The 24,005-nt window shown below is 46.2% G+C and overlaps 1 protein-coding gene across 5 annotated transcripts in view; it reads left to right on the top strand.

Annotated features, from left to right (window-relative positions):
- The window catches only part of LOC308463017 (ATP-sensitive inward rectifier potassium channel 12), a 96,911-nt gene that overhangs the window by 18,439 nt on the left and 54,467 nt on the right, over positions 1 to 24,005 (top strand). The window lies entirely within an intron of this gene.

The raw sequence follows: 24,005 nt of genomic DNA, 5'->3' as shown, positions 1-24,005 counted from the left end.
CCAATTCCCAATAGACTGTGGTCTACTGGCTGTGATCAACCCATTGTACAAAGACTGGCAGTGCTCTACCCAAAGTTGTGGAGCTTTTTTTTAGGAAGCCAAAGTTGTTGAGTTGGGATGGGTTTTTTTGGGAACACCCCGCGATCTACACATAAATCACGATCTATCTGTTGGAAATGCTGGGTCTACATTGACTGGCAGCAGTTCTCAGGGTTTCATAAAATGTTCTCCCCCAGCTCCATCCAGAGAGGCTAGGATTGAACCCAGGACCTTCTGTACTCAAAGCAGATGGTCGACCACTGACCCATGGTCATTCCCTGTCAGAATCTCCCCACGTGTAGTCCGAAGTGGGATAGTCATGGGCCAGGACTGTGTCCTGTGCTGCTTTCGTCCAGTGAACGATGTGTCCATTTCCAATGTGGCAGGAAGGAAGAAGAAGAAGAAGAAGAAGAGGAGGAGGAGGAGGAGGAGGAGGAGTTTGGATTTGATATCCCGCTTTATCACTACCCAAAGGAGTCTCAAAGCGGCTAACAGTCTCCTTTCCCTTCCTCCCCCACAACAAACACTCTGTGAGGTGAGTGGGGCTGAGAGACTTCACAGAAGTGTGACTAGCCGAAGGTCACCCAGCAGCTGCATGTGGAGGAGCGGGGAAACGAACCCAGTTCCCCAGATTACGAATCTACCGCTCTCAACCACTACACCACACTGGCTCCATGTATGCACACATGCACAGATTGGCCTCTGAGCTATTCCTGGCTCCCTGAACTAGAGGCCAAACGGTTGCCGGTGGATTGCGCTGAGATCCTGCCTTCTCCTCCCCTCTGCCAGCACTTGTGGCTTGTAGGCGTTCTGCAAAACCGAAAGGGCTGCTTGAGTGTTGCAAGCAACATCGGTTTCGACTCAACACTGTTTTTAGAAGGAGAGGCATATACAGTATATACATTATATAGTGCCCATATAGCATGCTGGAAAAGAGGGGTAAGGTGGTCATAACTCAGTGTCAGAGTTGCTGCCTTGCATGCTAGAAGGGTCCAGGTTCCAGCCCTGGGATCTCCAATTAAAACCCCAGAATCATACAATGGAGAAGAGTTTGTTAAAACCTGTACAGCTGTTTCATAAACCTTGGGTTAAATATATAAATCAGAATTATCCTGTATCAATCCAAATGGAGGAAGTTGATGGGGTGGGAGATATTTCCCATAACACTATTTTTTTTAAAAGAAATGAGATAGGACTTTGTGCAATGTATTTTTGTCAATGCTTCTTTCAAAATATTTGTCTCCAAACAGACAAGAAGCTATTGAAAATATTCTAAGAGTTTAACCTTTGTGTGTAATGCTTGGAACTAAGTAATAAGTTACTTGCATTGCAGGGCGTTGGAGTAGATGAGCCTTGGGGCCTCTAGGAGAAGACTGGGAGTTGGAGGTGTTTGAAGAGGTAACAGGGCTTAGTGAGCAGGGAGGGTCTGTGGCAGAAAGGAGGCCAGAATCAGAGGCAGGAGAGGGGGGAGGCCGAGAGGCAGAGATGAGTCTGGCGGGGGAAGAGGCATCGGTGTCTCCCCATCCTGCTGCAACAAGCTCCCCTCCTCCCTTATCTCCCAGAACCAGAAGAGACATAAAACAGGTGGATGAGAGGTTGGCTGCATGCAGGCAGAGTCTCCGATTACTTGGCTGTGAGGAGCTGGGGTCTTTTTCAGTCTCAGCAACTGGTTTTCATGGTTTTGCTAAGAAACTGTTCAAACTCCAACTTTGACCTGTGTGATTACTGACCAGCACGCTCCTTTGACACCAGTGACAGATTGGGAATATCAGAAACGATACGATAATCTTTATTGTCATTGTCCCATACAGAACAACTAAATTGAAAAATCTATATTCAAAAACCAACAAGCTTGCTATCCCAGCTATCCCAACCTGGTTAGCCCCCTAAAAACTCTGATACCCCATTTTAAAATACAATATACTGCCACACAGACTCCTTGCAATGCGTTTAAAACCAAAATCACATTTGGGTAGAAACTGTTTCTCAGGCGGCTAGTCCTAGTCTTTATAACCCTGTACCTTCTTCCAGAAGGCAGAAGCTGAAAGAGAAAAACCGATATTGACAGGTTTGCTGAGTCCCTGCCCCTAAGTTAGCGCAGCTGTTTCAGCTACAAGATTTCCTCACCGCCCCAATCTGGATTGTGGGAAAGAATATCTGTGCAACTGAATGCCTCAAAAATCCTGTAATTATGGTGTCATCCCCCACCTTCCCCCCATACAAAAAAAAAAAAAAGCACCTTGTCAAACACCCACCTCTAACTGGGGAGCATTTTAATGCATTTTGGAGAGGCACCTGAGAACGTTCTGTGGCTTTGTGTGTGCATATTATCTTTCTCTCGTGTGTATATTTGTGGGAGCTTGTGGGCTGCGGAGTGAAGGATAATTTATGGCTCTGCTTGCTAATGGAGTAACTGATGGGGCCAAATCAACCTTCTGCCACCTTGTTAAAAATCCTCCTAAAATTAAATCCTTACAGGAGCGGGTGGTTGGTTTTTCCTCCTTCCCTTCTCTTCTTCTGCAAGTGATTTGCTGAACCAGGTCTGAGTGGGGTGAGCTGCAAAGAAAGGCCTTGTGGAAGCAATGTCTTGCCACAGGCTGCGTCTGCTAAAAAGGAGTGTCATTGTGTAGCTGGAGGTGTAGCTGCACCCCCACTAAGTATGAGATGCTCACTGAGGCTTCCAGCAGCGACTAATGGAACTCAGAGCTCAGTCACTTGGAAGAACCATCCTTCAGAATGGACCCTCCCTGTCTCTTCTCTGCGGGGTTCTAAGTATCGCCTTTTGTTCCGTCTTTAGGGCATGTGGCCGATGAACCGGCTTGCTCCATTTAAAAAACAAACAGACTAGGCTGAAAACCTTTCTCTTGTAGTGGGGGTGGGCGTCTTAGCCTCAGGTCCCAAGGAACAGCCCTACCTAGGAAAGAGAAAACCCATCAGAAAGCATCTTTTTCGTAAGAGAAATTGCAGGCAGCTTCCCATGACAGAGGAGAAAAACCCGCAAGCCACAACTTTTATTTAGGACAGCTCGAAACGTCGCAAAATAGCAAGCTTTCAAGTCCTCCAGAGCTCCTCATCAGGCTGGGTGCTAGAGTAGGGGAGATAAACAGTGAAACAGGCTTGCTTTTATAGCCAGAAAGTCTGCATTGGGTCACAGTGGGCTCATCCACAGGGGTTCTCCACAGACAGGTTTGTGAAGCTGGTGGGAGAGCTTTACTTTCTTTTCCCCTTAGGTATGAAAAAAAGGTAGGCCAGGTTTCATCAAAGGTATTTTCCTTTATGACCCCAGTGGAATCTACACACATATAAAAAAACGCTGTGAAAATGCTTTAAAAAAAAGTTTTTAAAAATATACCGAATTTGCCGTAAGCCCGCCATCGCCATCTAGTGTCGCATTCATATAATGCACTTAAAACACACTTAAAATGTTATATTTGCAGCTGTATAGCTCAGTTCCCCATTTGCAACTCTTCTAAGACCAGTTAGTCATTCTGAACTAGCTCTATCCCAAATATTATTGGGATACAGGTCTGCACTTTAAAGTGCTGTGTTCAAATGCTCCCCCCTGTTTTCCCCATGAAAACTTGTTCTTTAACGCTGATTTGGAATAAACGGGTTTTCTGCAGATTGCTGTTTATGCCAATTCAGCGGTAAAGAGTGGGTTTTCACAGAGAAAGTGCTGGGGTGAAAAACAAAATGCTCAGAAACAAGGCTTTGAAGTGCTGACCTGTGCCTAGAAACACAGCACAAAGGGAAGTCTGGATGAGACCAGTCTTACTAATGGAGTTGGGGGGAAATAGAGAAAGGAATTCAATTCAGTTTGCAGTTAAAGGTGAAACTCCCTAGTTTACACTTTCTGTAACATTACGCAAACTGATGCAAAGCCAGCCTTCAAAATTTGCAGTTCTCCAAATTTTATGGTCTAAACCACTGAGCCTAGTGTTTGCCGATCGGAAGGTCGGCGGTTTGAATCCCTGTGATGGGGTGAGCTCCCGTTGTTCGGTTCCAGCTCCTGCCAACCTAGCAGTTTGAAAGCACACCAGTGCAAGTAGATAAATAGGTACCGCTGTGGCGGGAAGGTAAACAGCGTTTCTGTGCGCTGCTCTGGTTTCGCCAGAAGCGTCTTGGTCATGCTGGCCACATGACCCAGAAAAACTGTCTGTGGACAAATGCCGGCTCCCTCAGCCAGTAAAGAGAGATGAGCACCACAACCCCAGAGTCGTTCGCGACTGGACTTAACTGTCAGGGGTCCTTTACCTTTACCTTCTCTAGCCAAGTAACACATACTGTAGATGTGTGCCATAAAGAGTACATAAAAATGCATGCATCCGTCTAAGCAATATTGCAGGAACGCATTACAATTCAGAGAAAATACATATTGAACTCGCATAAATGTAGGGTTGCCTGTATGGTTCGAAGTGACTTTTCCACAAGGAGAAAAGTCCAGTTGTCCCTTCGGAGGCCAACCTTTTGTGCTATCCTCTCCTGTGAGGCAAAACCACTTTGCCGGCTTTGATACGGCTGTGCGTGCAAGCTGTCCTCACAGCGCCATCCAAGCTTGCGCGACTCCAGGGCTCACAACCCTCTGAGCACCCTGGGGAGTTGCTCGTTTTCTTCTCCTCCCCTCAACCTTTTAGCTAACGAGGAAACAAATGCCTGGGATATTTGTAGCGACCCTCGAGAAGCTGGAGTTGGAAGGTCAGTGTGGGTCCAGCAGAGGAGGCCTTGCACAGCTGAAGGGACCACCAGTCGCCAAGGAAACCAACCGCAACCTGTCAGTGGCAGATGCTCAGGCCGGCCTATGTGGCTTTGTTCCCCGACGAAAGGGAAAGGCCTGCAATGGGGGAAGGAGTGCAAAGGAAGGGAAACAAGAGAACCATAGAATTTTTGAAGGGCAGAGTTGGAAGAGGCCACAGTGGTCACCTAGCCCAACGCCCTGCAATGCACAAATCTTTTGCCGAAAGTAATTGTGATGATATGATATGTGGATGAGGGTGAAACCAGTCGTGTGTGTGCGCGCGATATATAACATTTTATAAAACATGCATTTTACTAATTCTCCTGTTTAAACGAGAAGCAGAAAACCGGAACTTTAATTGTCTGTTCTGACATTGTGTCACCTCAAATACAGTTTTGGATTTTGGGGCTGATTTGTTTATTAGTTGCTGCATTTATATCCCAGCTTTTCTCCAAAAGAGCTGAAGGTGGCATATTTTCTCCCCCTTTCCATTTTTGTGAGGTAGATTAGGCTGAGGGCATACCCTCCAACATTCCTCAGATGAAAATAGGGGCATTTCTCATGCCTCTCAGCTGACCGTCCTTGACCCCCCCTCATTTTTTGTGTCCCTCACCCAACCCAGCCACAAAGCATAACTAATAATAATAATAATAATAATAATAATAAAGCATTTCTTATAAGAAGTGCAAATGCCACCGCCACTTAACCAACAGGACACAACACATGCACCCTCTACCGTTCTGAGAAAGCCCCTTAAGCCCAGTTTTATTTAATTTTATTCTTTGATAAATTTACAAAGAGAAAAACAAACACCAACAAATACATTTTAGAAAGGGGCAAGATTAGACACAGACGCACAAGACTTTTTTTAAAAAAAGAAAAGAAAATCAAGACCCCATGTGCTTCTTTCTGCTCCCCCTTTCTTCCCGCCGAGGGCTGCCCTGCCCTCTGCCTACCCCTCAGAGCCAGCGCATCATGTAAGGCTAGGCCTTGGCAATGGCAGCCTCTCCTTCTCCTCTCCTATTCTCCAGCAGCTGCTATGAGCTGCCCGAGAAAGGACCTTGTCAGCGTTGGCCAGGGAGAGGCAATGGAGAGACAATGGGATTCACCCTCGCAGCCGCAGCTGCTTCTTGGGGCAAACACCGGCTCATTTTGGTCCCCGAGATGAGTGGCAGTAGCACTGGAAGGGGAAACAGGGACATTCCAGGATCAATTCAGAAGCCAGGATGGCTTTCATAATTCCGGGACTGTCCCTGGAGGATCAGTGCACTTGGAGGGCATGTAATCCTCCTTTTAAAGATTCAAAGAAATCCAGTTCTCCGTTTCGCTGATTTGGGGGGCGGAGGACCTAGCAAAACATTAAATAGCAGATTGGAACTGATCGTACTGGTGTTATGTAGCCTAATTGGGCAGGACTTATTAGAACAGGAAGCTAATGCTACAAGATGTTAGGAGACGAGGAGCACACTCCCTCCCTCCACACTCGCTGCCACGAACTGATCAATATTTCTTCCCTGAAAGGTATTTATTTCAAATAATAGAAAGATCTCAGCCAGCAGAGCACTCAAGGGTCTGCATTTATAGGTTATATCAAGAGTTAACTTCCTGTCCCCACATGATCAAAAGCTGAGGTCAGGTCTACAAAGGTCACACACACAGAGCGTGGTTTGTTTGTTTTTTAAAAAAATCATTGATCAAATTAGAGGCAAACATTTTACATCGATCACCGCCATACCTTGCCAATGTGTGATATCTTGTGCAGCCTGTTTCAGACAATGTGTTCTTCCTCCTCCTCTTCCTTCTCGCTGTTAACGTAGTGAAATGATTTCCCTCATCCAAACCTGAAATCATAAACCCTCCTGGCCTTTGCCCACTAACACACAGCTGGAGGAGGAAACCCCATCCCTCCTTGCCCAGTACCTCTTGACCCTCTTAATGGCTTCCTTGATGGGTTAACGATTGGTCACCATCAGCCTTCGTCCCTCCAGTGACCCCCACTCTGCTAGCACTGCCAAGCTGGTTCGTTTGCATAAACTGAATTCCACGTTTGGCCCATTTTATTCAAGCCTCGATTAATTCTAACGTTTACTAAATCCAGGAATTAGGGGGAGGTTCTGGCACCCAGGAGTTTAGGGGATCCTTGTCCACCTCAAAAATATATATATAATGAAATGTAGTGTGGACATGGCCTCAAATTGACAGACTCATCCATCCTTACTCTGAACACAACACGCCAGTAGACACAACAGCTGTTAGTGTGGTTCTCCTTTCCTACCTCCATAACATGGTTATGGGAACTACGGAGAGGATGACCCCATCTGTCATTCACTGGGCTGTTGCAAAGGCATCCCCATTGCAACTGTGCTCATTCAGTGGGCACTCCAGACATAACTCACAATAAAAGCTGCTTGGTGGTTGCGATGCAACTCATTAGAGTCTCCTCATTGTGAGCAATGAAATCGGCTCTCCTCAGCATACCTGAGCACGTCTGCTAATCTAACTCTCCTCTCGGGATGCCTTTTAATGAGGGAAGATGGATAGCTCTTCTCAAGGACTTCCTTTGTGTCTATTAGCCACTGCCAAGCTGGGCTCATTTGCATCTCTCCATATGTTTTTTTGGAGATGTGGCGTGGTCCTGAAAGTTAGTCAGAATCATAGAATTGTAGAGTCAGAAGGGACACTGAGGATCATCTCGTCCAACCCCCTGCAATGCAGGAATTTGCATCTGTCCCGTATGGGGATTGAACCTGTGACCTTGGCGTTATCAGCACCACGCTCTAACCAACTGAGCTATCCAGAGGGAGAAAGTTCTGCAGCCCCATGTCCTGCTTTATAGAGAACAGGCCTCTGTTTGAAAGAGTCCTCTGCTCAGAAGGCTACCCAGTCCAAGCCCAGTTCAACTTAGCTTAGCCCCTTAAGCCTGAGACTCCCCAGCTCTGGTGCAAGGGGTAGACCTCCCACTCATACTTAGGGACATAGGAAACTGTCTAATGCTGAATTAGAGCACCGGACCATCTAACTCAGGCATGTCCAAGGTCCGTTTTGGGGGCCTAAACTGGGGTAAAATCCTAGAAAAACTCCAACCCTTAAAAAAGTTCAACAACTTCAATCTTCAATCCTAAAAAAAAGTCAACAACTTTGGTTGGCTCTTCGGTCAGCCCCCACGGCCCTTCACTTCATCAAATCTGGCCCTCTTTGAAAAAAGTTTGGACACCACTGATCTAACTCAATATTGTCGACACTGACTGGCAGCGACTCTCCGTGGTTTCAAGCTGGGTGTCATGGGCTGGTTGGACACAGAGGAGTGGTGGGAGGCACCAGCTGGGGAACCCCCAAGGGAAGAAAGAGCCTGGGGGGTTGGTGGTGGGGCAATGATAAGTCGTTAGAGGGAGAAGAATAAGAAGACTGGGGCGGAGGGGGAAGGTGTCAGAAGCTGAAGAGGTCACAGGGTTTAGTGAGCTGGGAGAGTCTGTGGCAGAGAGCAGTCCAGAAGCAGAAGCAGGAGAGGACGGAGGCCCAGAGGCAGAGACGACTCTGGCGGGTGAAGAGGTCCCCTTCACCTGGGTGGGTTGCCGGACCCCAGGAAGGGGCAAGTGGTGTTTTTGTGTGTGTGTGTTTGAATATTTTTTATTAGGTATTTCAACATAACAAGTCATCAAAAACACACCATCCTCATTTTCTCTCCCCATTTTTCCCTCCCCCCCTCCCCAAGAAATAAAAACCCACCCTCTCACCACCCCCTGGACTTCCCTCAAGTCCTCTCTCTGGTTTTTCAGCACATGTTATTCCCTGCATATTATAAAATTGTAAAGATCCTTAATTTCTCTATCTATATGTTACCAAAAAAAAAGTTTGTGAGTGTTTATTCAAAACCTGCCAAGGAGTCCAATTCATTTTGTTGTTTCTTTGTAAAAGGTTCCCATTCTTCTTTAAAGTCACAGTTGTCCTTATCACGTAGTTTATGTGTCAACTTCGCCAATTCCTCATAGTCCATAAGTTTCTCTTGCCACAGTTCTTTGGTTGGGATTTCTTTGTTCTTCCATCCTTGTGCTATTAAGACTCTTGCCGCCGTTGTCGCATACATAAAGATGTTTTTCAATTTCCTTGGCAGGCCGGGGTGAGGCAAGTGTTGCACCCCCTATGGTGGGTTTGGCAGGCAGGGTGGTGATGCCCTCCCCTTCTTCTCCCTCTCTCTAGGCCAGCCGAGGGATGGGGCACACGTGGTGGGCGTCCCTTCTCCAGCCACAAGGAGAAGGAGGCGCCATTGCCAGTGTTATGTACTGAAGTTCTCACCCTGGGCCAGCAGGGGGATACTGTAGATAGTTCAGGTCCAAATATGCAAATAAGGGATCGAAAGTGACGTTCAGTGATTGGATAGTTACAGAAAGTTGTTACAGTTACGTTGTACTGGAGCTCTATATAAGCAGGCTGGCTGAACCCTTGAGTTCAGTTCTGTTCTGACCTGTGAATAAACAAGAGCTGTTTGAAGAATCGCTGTGTCGTCTGATATGTTCACCCACAACTTAACAGCCAGCCCAGCCCTGAAGGCCTGGCTTGCCTTCCTGCGGCTCCAGCCTCGATGAGGGAGCCTGTAGTGGGGCGCCTGGTTACGCCCCCTCATAAATTTACACCTGGGACCACGGCCCTCCGTGCTACGCCTCTGATGTTCAGGGTCCGTCCTGCTGTGCTGCATCCTGGCAATGCATTCCGTTCCATGAGCTTTTGCAAACTGTTTCCTCCAAGCTCCTGCGGTGAGGACGGGCCTCTGGCCAATGTGGAAACTGCAAATTACATTTGCAATTGAGCAGCGAGTGATTTCAAATTGGAATCGGCAGGTTCGCTGCTACCTGCTGACAACAACCATCTTGACAAAAAGCAGCTGATCTGAGGCTCTGGCAGGTTCCTGTGCCTCCTTTGCTTATGCATATGGAGGGGCTCTGTCAGTTTGTGGAAGCAGTAAGCCATTTCCAGAGCATGGATTACATTTAACTCTCTCTGTGTGTGGTGTGTGTGTGTGTGTGTGTGTGTGTGTGTGTGTGTGTGTGCCTGCAATTTGCAGTGCACCAACACCCTTTTTTTCCAGAGGCTTTTGTGATGTATGCGAGAGCTGATCCACACATTTATTTACTTAGTTTTAAAGCAGTTATCTCCCGCTTTTCTGTGAGTTTTCCACCCGGCACCCCGGGGGCAGATGGCAGTAAGTAGTTTAAGAACACATTGCGTTGCAATAAAAACAACAACAAAATAGAAACCGGAGCCAATTAAAGAGCAAATAAATGATGGATTTCACAGAAGAACTGCTAAACAGATATTGTCGAAAGCTTGGGCATATCCAATGAGATGTTTTTAACCATCATGGAAAAGATTGCAATGTAGAAGCATGATGGTTGGGACTGGGGAGCCTGTTCTGTTGATAGTCTGGGGGCCAGTGCCGAGAAGGCCCTGACCTCTGAAGACACCCGTCTCACCTTTGGAGGTGGAAGCATCTGAGTCTATCCTACAGTCAACTCAATGATGTGAGACACCATTTAATGTTGCGGTCATCACTTGATGCTGCAAGCAAATGAGATGCATCTGGGATAGTCCATGAAACACTTCTTTCAGTTGAAAATAGATGTTGGAGCTGATTTGGGGTTGCTATGGAAGTTCTGCTTATTGCTTTTCCTCTACGATAGGGAAAGAGATTTTGTATCCCTTTGATTCCCATTTCAATACAATCTCATGTCATCTGCACTTCCCGAACCATTTATATGCACCAGGTGAAAACATTCCTCATCTCCCAGGCCTTTGGCAATCTATGACCTTTTAAATTTATGTATTTTTGCATTTTTATATTGTAAACTGCCCTGTGTTCCTCAGATAAAGGGTGGTATGGAAATGTTGTTGACGATAACTACAACAACAACAACAACAACAACAACAACAACAATATATGAACCGAAATGCAACTATTCTTCACACGTTTCTGAATTTTGCAATGCAGGCTCTCTACACATCATATATTTAAAGCACATCACTTTCCCCATAAAACCCCATGAACTGCAGTTTGTTAAGGGTCCTGGGAACTATAGTTCTGTGAAGGGTAAACTACAGCTCCCAGGATGCTTTAAATGTGCTTTACATGTATACTGCATATGAAGGCATGGTTCTCCAACCATAAAATGTGCACGAAAGTGCAAATATACAAGGAAAATGCACACAATGTGTATTTATTTATTTATTTATTTATTTATTTATTTATTATTACATACAGTTTGTATAACCACTCGAATGTAAAAAGAAAAAAGAAAAAAGAAAACCTCACAGTGGTTTACAAAATGAGTGGAATTAATTAGTGAAAAGTACACAGAAATGCATTGTATTAGGGAACGCTGCTTGCAAAAATGTCTCTCGAGCAAAATTGTGTCCAGCAATGTGGATGTTAAGAGAAATGGGCACAAGAGCGAGTACAAATTTTCATGCAAGCTCTTAAAAAGCCATTCACAAACTGATGCAGAAATGGTGCAAGCTGGAATTAAGAAGGGAAGAATGAATCATTCAATTGTAGAGTTAGAGGGGACCACGAGGATCATCTAGTCCAGGCATGGCCAAACTTGGCCCTCCAGCTGTTTTGGGACTACAACTCCCATCATCCCTAGCTAACAGGACCAGTGGTCAGGGATGATGGGAACTGTAGTCCCAAAACAGCTGGAGGACCAAGTTTGGCCATGCCCCAACCCTCTGCAATGCAGGGTTGTTGTTTTTTTGCCCAATATGGGGCTCGAACCCACAACCCTGAGATTAAGAGTCTCATGCTCTACCAACTGAATTATTCCTCATGGGCAAACTCAACCAATCAGTTCATTTTTAGTCTCCGATAGCTGTTTCACATGGAGAAGCTATTGCTTGATGGTGCTGTTGCAGAGAGAATGGCATATGTATGTGAAGTAGTGGGAGGTAGGGATTAACGTCCCCATATAGCTTTTTTGTTACAGTGGCACCTCAGGTTACATACGCTTCAGGTTACAGACTCCGCTAACCCAGAAATAGTGCTTCAGGTTAAGAACTTTGCTTCAGGATGAGAACAGAAATCGTGCTCTGGCGGTGCAGCGGCAGCAGGAGGCCCCATTAGCTAAAGCGGTGCTTCAGGTTAAGTACAGTTTCAGGTTAAGAACGGACCTCTGGAATGAATTAAGTACTTAACCCGAGGTACCACTGTATTTTAAGAGAAGTGGACCCTAAGCTGGTTGCATTTCCAACTCAATGTCCCTCTCCCCCCCCCCGCAGTCTAAGTGGGTGCTAGCAAAGTCACTTAAATAACACAAATGGTGTCCAGAAAGAAAACTCCTGATACCACTTAACTGAAGAAACTTGAGGAGAAAGGAACAGAGACGTTTTTGTCACTCTCTGGTCGGGCCTTGTACGTAGCAGGGAGACATTCAACCAAACATACAGAGGAAAACTCATTCAAAGCTACGCGCTCAATCAGAGAAGGTGCTGGTTCAGTGAGGATCCTGCAACGCTGCCTGGTTCCCATCTCCCTTTTGGCTAGTTGACCTGAACATGAAGAGAAACAACCCCTAAGTTACAAATGGAAATATCCCTGTCATTGCACTTTGAACAGCTGGATCCTTTGAAGAGGCAATCTTTGTGCTTGACTCTTTAAGCCCGGGGTGAGGGACCTTTTTTGGTCTGAGGTTCATCCCAGAGTGATTCAGCAATCAATTCCTTCTCCCAGGGAGGGGAATAGGGGTTTCCTAAGAACTCTCAACTCCCTTAACAAACTACAGGTCCCAGAATTATTTTGCAGGAAGCCATGGCTGCTTATTGTTGAATGATGTGACTTTAAACGTATAGTTCAGAATGAATCTATAATCTTACCTTCAGCTGAGTCTGATAGAGGTTAGGAAGAGGGAGTTGATATGATGGGACTGATATAAACAAATTGCACCATTCACATTCTAACTTGTTTATTTCCAAATATTCCAAGTTTGCTGGTGAAATTTTCCTTTTAAAGGCTCATACTTGATGACTAATTGCTTTTGCTCATTACCTTTCTCTCCCTCCCAAACACCAAGTTCATCTAGAATGGGGAGCGTTGAAAAGGAATTGAGCGAGGAGGAGACTAGTACATTTGATTGCTTGTTTCTCAAGCAATTTGGAACAATCAGAATTTCTTCACCATTTCCCCCTTTTAAATGTGTTTCAGGTGAAGCAGTCAGCGGCCTCTGTAAATAAATAAGGAACCTCACCGAATACCCTCACACTTGCCCCTCTTTCAAAGTTATTAGCCTCTGGGGACATGGGCTGGGGAGGGCTGCATTGATAGGAGTGGGGTCACATGCCTCCATGCAGAGCTACACATGATGTTTGCAAAAGAATTATGCAACGGCAGCGGTTGGGAACATTTGGCATTATAGCAAGGAATCGAAAGCAGCCAGAGAGCAGAGAGATGGATATGATGGGACTCTCGTTTCCATCTCCCTACCCTGCTCCACAGGGAAAGCACCGTAGCTCAGTGTCCGAACATCTGCTTTGTGTCTAGAAGGTCTCGTTTTCATTCCCCAGCACCCCCCTGCCTGAGCCCCTGGAAAGCTGCAGCCAGACGAGACAGACTTAGATGGACTGATGGTCTGATCTGATAATAATAATAAAAAAAATTTATTTATACCCCGCCCTTCCCGGTTCAAAAACGGCTTCCCGGTTCAGGGCGGCTAACAACAAATTTAAAACACTTAATTAATGCAACAAAAAACAGCATAAAATACAATATAAAATGTGAATAACAATAAATTCAGAATTCAAAAATCAATTCGGGGGGGAAACCCATCCAATAAACATTAGATGATCACCAGGGCTAGCTGGCTAAATTAGTCCTATTTGGGCCAGTGTGGGGACCAGGGGAGAATTAGCTGTAGGATCCCAGAGTGGGTAATCTTCATAAAAAGGGGAGGGGGAGGGAAGGAAGGGGAATAAAAGATCAGGCTAAGTTCAAGTTGAAAGCCAGGCGGAATAGCTCTATCTTACAGGCCCTGTGGAAGGAAGTTAAATCCTGCAGATAGAAGGAAGGCACCTGTGTTCTTGTGTTCTGGGTATTCCGGCTGGGTGCAAAGGTTTTTCTCTCGCATTTCAACAGGAATGCTGTTCCACAGAACAGGGGCAGCCACACTACAAGCCCTGCTCTGAGTTACTGCAGAAAGAGACTTCCAAGATCTTTGGAACTGGCAGGGGAAACTCTTGCACAGACCGCAGCGATCTACAGGGTGTACAAGGGATAAGGCAGATAGAGAGGTAGCTTTGCCCTACAAAATCAAAGGAGGCTTCCCAATGAGAGGGAGTTGAGGTTCCTTAACAGCAACAACAGTTTTATTATTTATACCCTGTCCACCTGACTGTGTTACCCTAGCCACTCTGGGCAGCTTAGAATGAAATCACAGCAAACGCTAAACATTAAAAACTTGCCTGCCTTCAGATGTCTTTGGAAAGTTCTGTACAGTGGTATCCTCGGGTTAAGTACTTAATTTGTTCCGAAGGTCCGTTCTTAACCTGAAACTGTTCTTAACCTGAAGCACCACTTTAGCTAATGGGGCCTCCTGCTGCCGCCACACCGCCAGAGCACAATTTCTGTTCTCATCCTGAAGCAAGGTTCTTAACCCAAGGTACTATTTCTGAGTTAGCGGAGTCTGTAACCTGAAGCGTATGTAACCTGAAGTATATGTAACCCAAGGTACCACTGTAGTTGTTTATCTCCTTGACATCTGATGGGAGGGCATTCCACAGGGAAGGTGCCGCTACCGAGGAGGCCCTCTGCCTGGTTCCCTGTAGCTTCACTTCGCTCAGTGAGGGAACCACCAGAAGGCCCTTGGAACTGGACCTCAGTGTCTGGGCAGAACGATGGGGGTGGAGGCGCTCCTTCGTGTATACATAGGGATGGGAAGCCTGTGGCCCTCCAGAAGTTGTTGGACTACAAGTCCCATAATCCCTGATTATTGGCCACAGCTTCCCAGGGACCACAAGTTGCCCACCCCATAGTGCTTTGCCCATCCTGCCCAATCTTAAAGAGGATTTGGATGGATCCTGTTTTACAAAAGCCACATCCACTCACCAAGGGGGAAAGACATAGTGCAGTGACCTCTTCTTTTCATGCAGGTGGCCCCAGATTCAATACCTGACACCTCCAGGTAGAACCAGAGGAGACCCCTGTGCAAAATCCTAGAGCAGCCTTTCTCAACCTTGGGTTGCCAGATGCTGGACTACAACTCCCATCACCCCTAGCTGGCAGAATTAGGGACCAGGGATGATGGGAGTTGTAGTTCAACAACATTTGGGGGCCCAAGGTTGAGAAAGGCTGTTCTAGAGAGTTGCTGTCAATCTGTGTAGAAAATACTGAACTAGCTGGACCCGAGGTCTGACTCAGTAAAAGACAGCTTCCGCTCTGTTCCTAATAAGGCTGGATTTAGCTCCTGGCTATGTGCGCAGCCAGAGAGATCTTTAGGGATCCGACGCAGGTTTTCGATGTCATGTGATACCACTGTGGAGGAGTAGGGAAGAAATACTCCTGGTTATTGCAAGAGGAACAATAACATCAAAAAGGGGGCCCTAGGCAGAGTCGTATTCTCTCAGCTGCAAGCCTTGCCTTGAGCTGTTTTTAAGGGTAACTCAAACAACGAAGTGTTTCCAACACTGAATATGCTGCCATAATTATTACTACTCATAATGTAAGGTACTGGGGAAAAGAGTTGAATCAAAATAAGAACCTTATATGAGCTGTTTTGCTGAGCAATGTGCACCCAAAATGGGTTTTGTTCTTCAACTGGGGGCAGGTTTACTATGATAGGGTTGTTCACTACCATGTCAATGGCCTTCCAGATGTTGATGGACTCCCAACTCTCAACAGCCCCAGCCAGCATGGCCAAGGGTCAGGAATATATGGAGCTGTAGTTCTGCTAGCATTTAATGTTTGATGCATTACTGTATTTTAATATTTAGTTGGAAGCCGCTCAGAGTGGCAGCCAGATGGGCGGGGTATAAATAATGAATTATTATTATTATTATTATTATTATTATTATTATTTGGATATCCACAGGTCTTCTACCCCGAGCTATGTGCAAAATAGTATGTAATTTTATCTCCTTTTGTTTTGGATTACAAGTACCATCACCCCTGATGATTACCCATGCTGGCTAGAAGTTTTAGTCCATAATATCTGGAGGGCACGATGTTCATTATCCCTGGTGTAAAGTTACTCTCTTAAACCGGGGAAAACGTTATTGGATCGTGGGCTGCATTTCCATCTTAGCAACCTTACAGGGGCCGCATGCTGGCGGTGGGTGGGGCAAGAGGCAAAAGTGGGCGGGGTCACAAATATGAATAAGGCAACAAGAAGGCTTTGTTAGTGATGGATTAGCATAGAGCGAGTTGGGAAAGGAAACGAAAATAAGCAGAAGATGGGTACTTCTTCCCTTTTCTTTGATGGGGTCCTTTCTTCACACTAGTGATTTAAATGGTGACACTTCAGTGCAAGATGGTTTGCATGTCTAAGTGGAAGCTAAAGGTTATATTCCAGCTGGCTGAAGAGCTTTTGTTAAAGTGTGTTCTCTAAGTTGCCTCTGTGTGACCAGGAGTAAGCCCCACAGAGTTCAAAGGAGCTTACGTCTAGGAAACTATGCATCGGCTTATTAAAATCCTAGTATACTGTGTGTTGAAATATGTACCTGCTCTTTGATGGCAGTGTACGTGTGTAGTTATGCATATTGCAGTGACTAACAAAACAGAAATGTTAAATTCTTAAAGCAAAATATTTTGGCTTCTGCTTTCATCAGTTGCTCTGATAAAAATTATGCCGTTTCCAAGGAGGCTGTTATAGAGCTTTGAGAATGGACTGTTCAAAAGGCCTTTGAAGCCACTGAAGCTAAGAGATGCTGATACTCTACTCTAGCTTGAAACCCTGCAGTCTTGATATGCTCAGATTTTACATCCAGAAGTTCTTCCTTTCTCCTAACATTGTTGTATCTGTCTGCATCTCTATAGCAATTATCGATAACAGGCTGTGGTTCTCAGAATTAAAATGTTTAGCAACAGGATGCTCTGCTTTTCTTTTCTTTTTTGTCAAAACTGATGATTTGTGGTTTCTAAAATGTGTTTGCAGGTTGATTTTGCGATGCAATTTCCCCCCAGAGAAAGAGCTTTTTTTCCGGGGCCTCAATCTCACTTTTTGGGCTCTGGGCCTGAAAAAAAGCAAGTTTCTGTCGCAAAATCGTGCAAGATTGCATCACCCAAAATGGCCGCTTTCCTCTTATGAGAGAAAAAGGGACGATGGTGTCCCAGAAGATGGTCTCCCAGTTTTTCCCTTTGAAATGTTGGGAGGGGGTCTAAGAGAGGGGTTAGTGAGCATGTGCAGAAACCAGCCTTCTGCACAATGGTAAAATTCGCACTCGTCGCTCCGCCCACCTTCACACCTGACCACGCCCAGAACTGGGACATGGCCCTTAGAGGGTAATCCAGAAAGGATCACGGACTTCAGGCCGAAAAGGGTTTGCCGTCCCTGTGTTGAGTGATCAGTAATTTCCCCTTCTGTGTCCCTTTGTGGGATCTGCAATTGCAAGTTTCCGCTGCGATCATTACACCCTTTGCACATGTGATTTCAGCCTCCTGCTACCCCGGCCCCTCAGAAAGCTCCCAGAGCCGCTGGACACTGTTTGCCAAAAAGAGCTGGGGGGGCTTTGCCAGGAGGCCACTGAACCTGCAGCTTGCCCAGCTCCCAAGCAAGCACTGGCCTAAAGCAGAGAGCGATTTCTGTTGTTTGCTGCAGAAGGTCCCCAAGGGCAGTGAATTAGGAAGGATTAATTGAACGGGTAGCCTGATGATCCCTCCAGGAGGGAAGAACAGCCACATAGTTACATAATCTCTCCCCCTCCCCACCTCCCTGCTTTAAGTAATAAACTCATCAGATAAAGCAGCTCTAGTTTGTTGGAGGTCACTAATTCCTCCCTCCCTTTCCCTTTGTAACTGTTGCTTTGCCCAAACTCTTTGGGAAGAGTGTTGCCTTGATGCACATCAAAGGGAAGCAGACCGTTGCCCCTTCCTAAATGTATTTCTTCCTCGAGATAGGTGGGTTTTTATAAAGGGATCTTGGCACTTTTTTTATTTGAACCAAAAACCACCTCAGGATATTTGGGAGGTGGGAAAGCCGGTGGATATTTTCCAATCAGCACAATAGCGCAGGGAGGGAAATGTGATTAGGCTGGTTCACATCAGAATTCAAAGTATCAAATCCAGCCTCAAGCTGGATTCTCTACAAATAGGTAAATCTGCATCATCATCATCAGTGTTATTTTTCTAGAAAAAGAGGTGTCGGAACAGACCATGAAGGTCTCTCTTATTCTCTTATAATGGCACCCACCTGGAGGTTCCGGCTGAGGGGAAAAAGCCCTAATCATTATCATTATCCATCGTTAATCAGTCGCTTTATGCAATAAAAAGCCTCAAAATGACTTGACGGGGTAAAACACAAAACACAAATGTAATTAAAAACTGGAGGGGGGGGCGGAATGGAACAATGAACATTACAAAATACATCAAAAGCTCATCCAGCGACATTTTAACCACCTAAGAGGTTTTATTACAGTCAAGTGGTATGCAAATGATGTGAAATAAATAAAGATAAACACCACCTCAAAAATCGTCACCGAACAAGAGGCTGTTTGCTGTCCCTGCTCAGTACCTTGTACTGCCTTGGCCTCTCCTACCTCAAACACATTCAGACATGCCCACATTGAATTGATTCTAGCATTGGACCCCACATTCACTCTTCCATTCTGAACAGAGGAAAAGTACAAATATATATTCTCTTATTATTTTTAATAACAGCTCAGGGGCGCCTGTTGTAGATGTTGTTTTCCTCCACTGATGGGGTGCGAAATGGTGGGGTGGGGAGCAAGCCCACACCATTTTGTGATTCTGTACCCTTATATGCTCATTTAGATAAGTCAGCCATTTTGTGCTATGCCACACACACCCATTGGCCGCCATTTTGTTTTTCCTTTTATTTATTCTTTATAAATTATATTCATAAAACTGCCCGCTGGTATAAAACACATCAAGGTGGCGTACAGCAATATATGCAAATACGATGGGACATAAAATACCGTTAAAACAATGCAAAATAATCGTGAATATGTCTGGCTCATCTTAGGAAAATTTAAACAACTGGATAGAATTGTCGGCATAAAAAGGACTTCGAGAAATACCTGAAAATTAGCAATTGCCAAATCTCAGTTGGGTGTGTGTTGCACACCATGGGACCAATGACACCAAACACTTGACTACTAGCTGAAGCCAGTCAGGCTTCTGAAACACAGGGACAATTCACAGCCCTCCTCTAGATGATTGGGTGTGTTTAGCCTGGAAAAGAGGAGGCTGAGAGGAGATGATAGCCATCTTCAAATATCTGAAGGGCTGTCACACAGAAGATGGAGCCAGCTTGTTTTCTCTGGCTCTGGAGGGTAGGACTCGACCCAGTGGATTCAAGTTGCAAGAAAGGAAATTCTGACTAAGTTATCAGGAAAAGCTTTCTGACAGGAAGAGCTGTTTGACAGTGGAACAGATTCCATCAGGAGGTGGTGGACTCTCCTTCCTTGTAGGTTTTTAAGCAGAGGTTAGATGGCCATCTGTCAGGGATGCTTTAGCTGAGATTTCTTCATTGCAGGGGATTCTATGACTGCAGTGATCTCGCTGGAATATAAGAGCTTGTGTGGTCTTTAAGATATCCTGGACCCAAGTTCTTTAGGGCTTTGTATATTAGTACAAGAACCTCCAACTAGGCCCTGTAGCATATGGGCAGCAGTGCAGCTGTTTTGCCAGAGATATCACATAACATGCCTCACAACATTTCTCCAGTGAAAATAGGTATGTCCCATTCCATAATGATAATTTTACTATTGATACCCCACACATCTTACTAGGTTGCCCCAACCACTCGGCAGCTTCCAACGTATAGAAAAACATAATAAAAGAATAAACAATAAAAAACTTCCCTATACAGGATTGTCTTCAGACGGCTCATGGGTCTGATAACTCCATACCCTCCAACATTTCTCCAGTGAAAATAGGGACGTCCTAAGGAAAAGTGGGATGTTCTGGGATCAAATCAGAAACCGGGACTGCTTCTCTAAATCAGGGACTTCCCTGGATAATAGGGACACTTGGCAGGTCCACACCTGCAGTTCTTTTTTGCCGCATTCTGCTCTAGAAGGAGCTTCTAGGCCAGCCCCACATAGAGCCCATTGCGGTAGTCCATTCTCAAGGTTATCAATGCATGGGGCTACAGTGGCTGGTTTAATCTGATCCAAATACAGCTCATAGAATCATAGAGTTGGAAGAGACCACAAGGGCCATCGAGTCCAACCCCCTGCCAAGCAGGAAACACCATCAGAGCACTCCTGACATATGGTTGTCAAGCCTCTGCTTAAAGACCTCCAAAGAAGGAGACTCCAGCACACTCCTTGGCAGCAAATTCCACTGTCGAACAGCTCTTACTGTCAGGAAGTTCTTCCTAATGTTTAGGTGGAATCTTCTTTCTTGTAGTTTGGATCCATTGCTCCGTGTCCGCTTCTCTGGAGCAGCAGAAAACAACCTTTCTCCCTCCTCTATGTGACATCCTTTTATATATTTGAACATGGCTATCATATCACCCCTTAACCTCCTCTTCTCCAGGCTAAACATGCCCAGCTCCCTTAGCCGTTCCTCATAAGGCATCGTTTCCAGGCCTTTGACCATTTTGGTTGCCCTCCTCTGGACACGTTCCAGTTTGTCAGTGTCCTTCTTGAACTGTGGTGCCCATAACTGGACACAGTACTCCAGGTGAGGTCTGACCAGAGCAGAATACAGTGGCACTATTACTTCCCTTGATCTAGATGCTATACTCCTAACCAGCTGTTGCTGGTTTCTCAGGCAAGGCTGCTAAAAGGTACTCCTGATTAGCTCCCACTGCATGTCCCTCAAAATCCCAAAGGAACCCGCTGGCTCAAAAAGTTTGGTGACTCCAGATATATGTGCTTTGATTTGCAGAAACAATTTAAAAAAATTAACTGTGTCAGCCAAAACCACAAAACATTGAAAACAGGTATTCTAAAGCCCTTGGACCCATGCTGGGAACTAATTGAAATCAACACTGGGCAGGTAATTGGTTATTTATGCTTGTTCTGGTAACAGGTGAGAGAAGGGAGGATAAATTCCCTGCCCAGTTTTGAGTTGTCCACCCAATGAGAGGCGTTATGGGAAAGGACTGTCGGCTCAGTGGGAGATCATCTTCTTTGCATGCCGACGACCTCAGGTTCTATTCTTGGCACCTCCAGGTACAGCTAGTAATGTTACCTGTCTGAAACCCCAGGGAGGGGGGACTGCTGTTCATCAGTGTGGGACAATACAGAGCAAAATAGGCCAATGGTCTTAACACAGCCTACTATGTCTCTATCCAGACCCTTCCCTTGTTATGAATTTCATAACACCGACAGAACCACCAACAGCAGATGAAAGGAAATTGACAAGAGGCTGTATTTAAAGAGATTACGGGGTCTTCTAGGGATAAGCTAGAAATTCAATTAAAGCTCCTCTTGCGCTTTCTCTTTTTCCTGGCCAAACCAGCTGCAGGGAACCAAATCCAAGAATCAAGGAGACCTTTAAGCATCTTCCAGGTGCGTTCTGGTCCCATTCTTAAAGGGCCAATCAGCGAATTCTGTAGGGAATTCATGTAAGCCGCACAGGATTGTTCTAACACAACAGGAGCCTGTCTTCTAATGCCTATGTAGTTCGTAGCAAATCTGACAGGAGTGCGAGATTATGTGTTTCGTTCTGGGTTGGGAGGAACACAGGAAGCTGACTGAAACCAAATTCCTCCATCCAGCACAGTCATGTTGGCACTGACTGCCAGAGGCCCTCCAAGGTTTCATTTGGGGGACATTTCCAGCCCTGCCTGCTGAGGATTGAAGATGCCACCTTCTGCATGCAAAGCAGATGTTTAATCACTGAGCCACACCCCTTCCTCAGGACCCACATGCCTGCTGAGATAATTCAGAAAGTTTCCAGGTGTGTTAGTGGTTCAGAGGGCAGTCTTCAGCTGAAGTTAAGCAAGTTCTAGCTTAGTTAGCTGCCTTGATTGGAGGCTGAACAGGAACCAGACGGAAGCTGCTCTGAGCTGTTTGGAGAACAAGTGATCGCAACTACATACAAATATGGGAGCAAAGGGAGCTGTTAGCACCTCAGTCCATCTAGGTCATTACTGTCTACACTGATTGACAGCAGTGCTTCAGGTAATAATAATAATGATAATAATTTATTATTTGTACCCCGCCCATCTGGCTGGGCTTCCCCAGCCACTCTGGGCAGCTGCCAACAAAGACAAAAAATACACTAAAATGTCACACATTAAAAACTTCCCTGAGCAGGACTGCCTTCAGATGTCTTCTGAAAGTCAGGTAGTTGTTTATCTCTTTGACATCTGCTGGGAGGGCATTCCACAGGGCGGGCGCCACTACCAAGAAGGCCCTCTGCCTGGTTCCCTGTAGTTTTGCTTCTTGCAATGAGGGAACCGCCAGAAGGGCCTCGGCTTGTTGTCAGACAGCGGACTTTGCTATCCCATTCTGGAAATGTCGGGGATTGAAGAGTTGGCAGTTTAGCTGGGAAGACATTTGGTGCTTCACCGGATGAGCTGGGGGTGGAGAGCATGGGATCGGCCAAGGAAATCATGCAGGTCATTGGTAAAGCATGTGTTTTGCATGCCCAAGACTCCAAGTTCAGCCCCTGACATTCCCAGGGAGGGCTGTTCAAAACCCAGAAGAGTCACTGCCAGAAGGGCCGTCTTAAGTATATCCAGCACCGTGGTGCAAAGATCCCTCCGGCGCCTCCCGTCCCCGTTTTGCAGAGTTGCTGACCTTTTTATGGCACTGCCGGCAGCTTTGCAGGGCTGGAGGAGGGGGGCAGCGGCTGGAGGGCAGCTCCTCCGGTGGGGAAGAGGCAGAGGCTCAGGGCACGGTGCTGCTTCAGCGAGGTGGGCGAGGGCAGTGAGCTGATGCCGGGAGGTGCTGTGCCCAGTGTCTGCCTCTTCCCTGGCACCTGTGCCATGATGGCCATGGCAGGCTGAGGCTCTGGGTGCAGTGCTGCTTCAGTGTGGCATGGCTGAGGCGGGCGAGGGCAGTGAGCTGGTGCCAGGAGGCGCTGCATCCAGCCTCCGCCTCTTCCCTGGCACCCTCCAGAACTTGGCACCCTGGCGCCCAGCGCCACTTGCCTCTATGGGCAAGACGCCCCTGACTGCCAGTCAGTGAAGACTAGGATTAACCAACATGGCAACCTCCAGATGACCCTGGAGGCTGCACTTCCCATCATCCCTGACCATCAGCCATGCTGGCTGGGGCTGATGGGAGCTGTAGTCTAACAACGTCTGGAGGAAATCACATTGGCTACCCCCGTAAGCAGACAATACTCGGCTAGATGGACTCATGCTCAGACTCAGGGATCCTTCTGTCCCTGAGATCCTTTGTTTGCTCCGTGAACTGATTTGGCCTTCCGGTTTCTGCAGTGCTCAGCGAGTGGTATGAGGCTGGTCTCGCCAGCTGACATAGAGCCCCTCAACGTGACCACAAGAGTGTTTTCGTTACATCTCTTCCCCCTGGCCATGGCAGTGATTACAGCAATCGACTCTATTGACCAGTCTAGCTGTGAGATTCAAAGCAACAACACACCCAGATCAGGAAGCTTGGAGGCATGTCGTCAACATTGTGGCTCCAAGGTGCATTTTGCAAATGCGGTTGTTCGATGGGCCTCGCCTTGTCACGAAAACGACCACTTATTCTGTTCCCTGCTCTGTTGTGCTCTTGCAAATTCCATGTATATCCTCCCCTCCACTCTCCATTATGCTTCCTTGACACTCCCAGCTAGATGCAAAATGAGAACACAAATTTCATAATGAAAAAAAGCAAAGAAACCAATAACCCCGCCTCCCACAAACACATTTAAAAGGCCACAGATTCTTCAACACTTCAGAAACCATCCTTATTTTTATTATTATTATTATAGGGGATGAAACACACCTTCAATGGAACAAATGCACACTCAGTGCTTCTAAAGTTTTTAAAAAGCGGTCAGTCGTCCTGAAATAGTAGTCAATTTGCACAGTTTATACTACTTCTAATGTTTCACCATCCATTTCATCTATCTGAATGCTTTGGGAGTGTCTGACGCGGTAGCACTGTTGAA

Source organism: Podarcis pityusensis (genome assembly GCF_964106645.2).
Source record: "Podarcis pityusensis genome assembly, chromosome: 14".
Taxonomy (NCBI): domain Eukaryota; kingdom Metazoa; phylum Chordata; class Lepidosauria; order Squamata; family Lacertidae; genus Podarcis; species Podarcis pityusensis.
The sequence above is the reverse complement of the archived record's forward strand: the minus strand, read 5'-3'. Positions and strand labels throughout refer to the sequence as shown.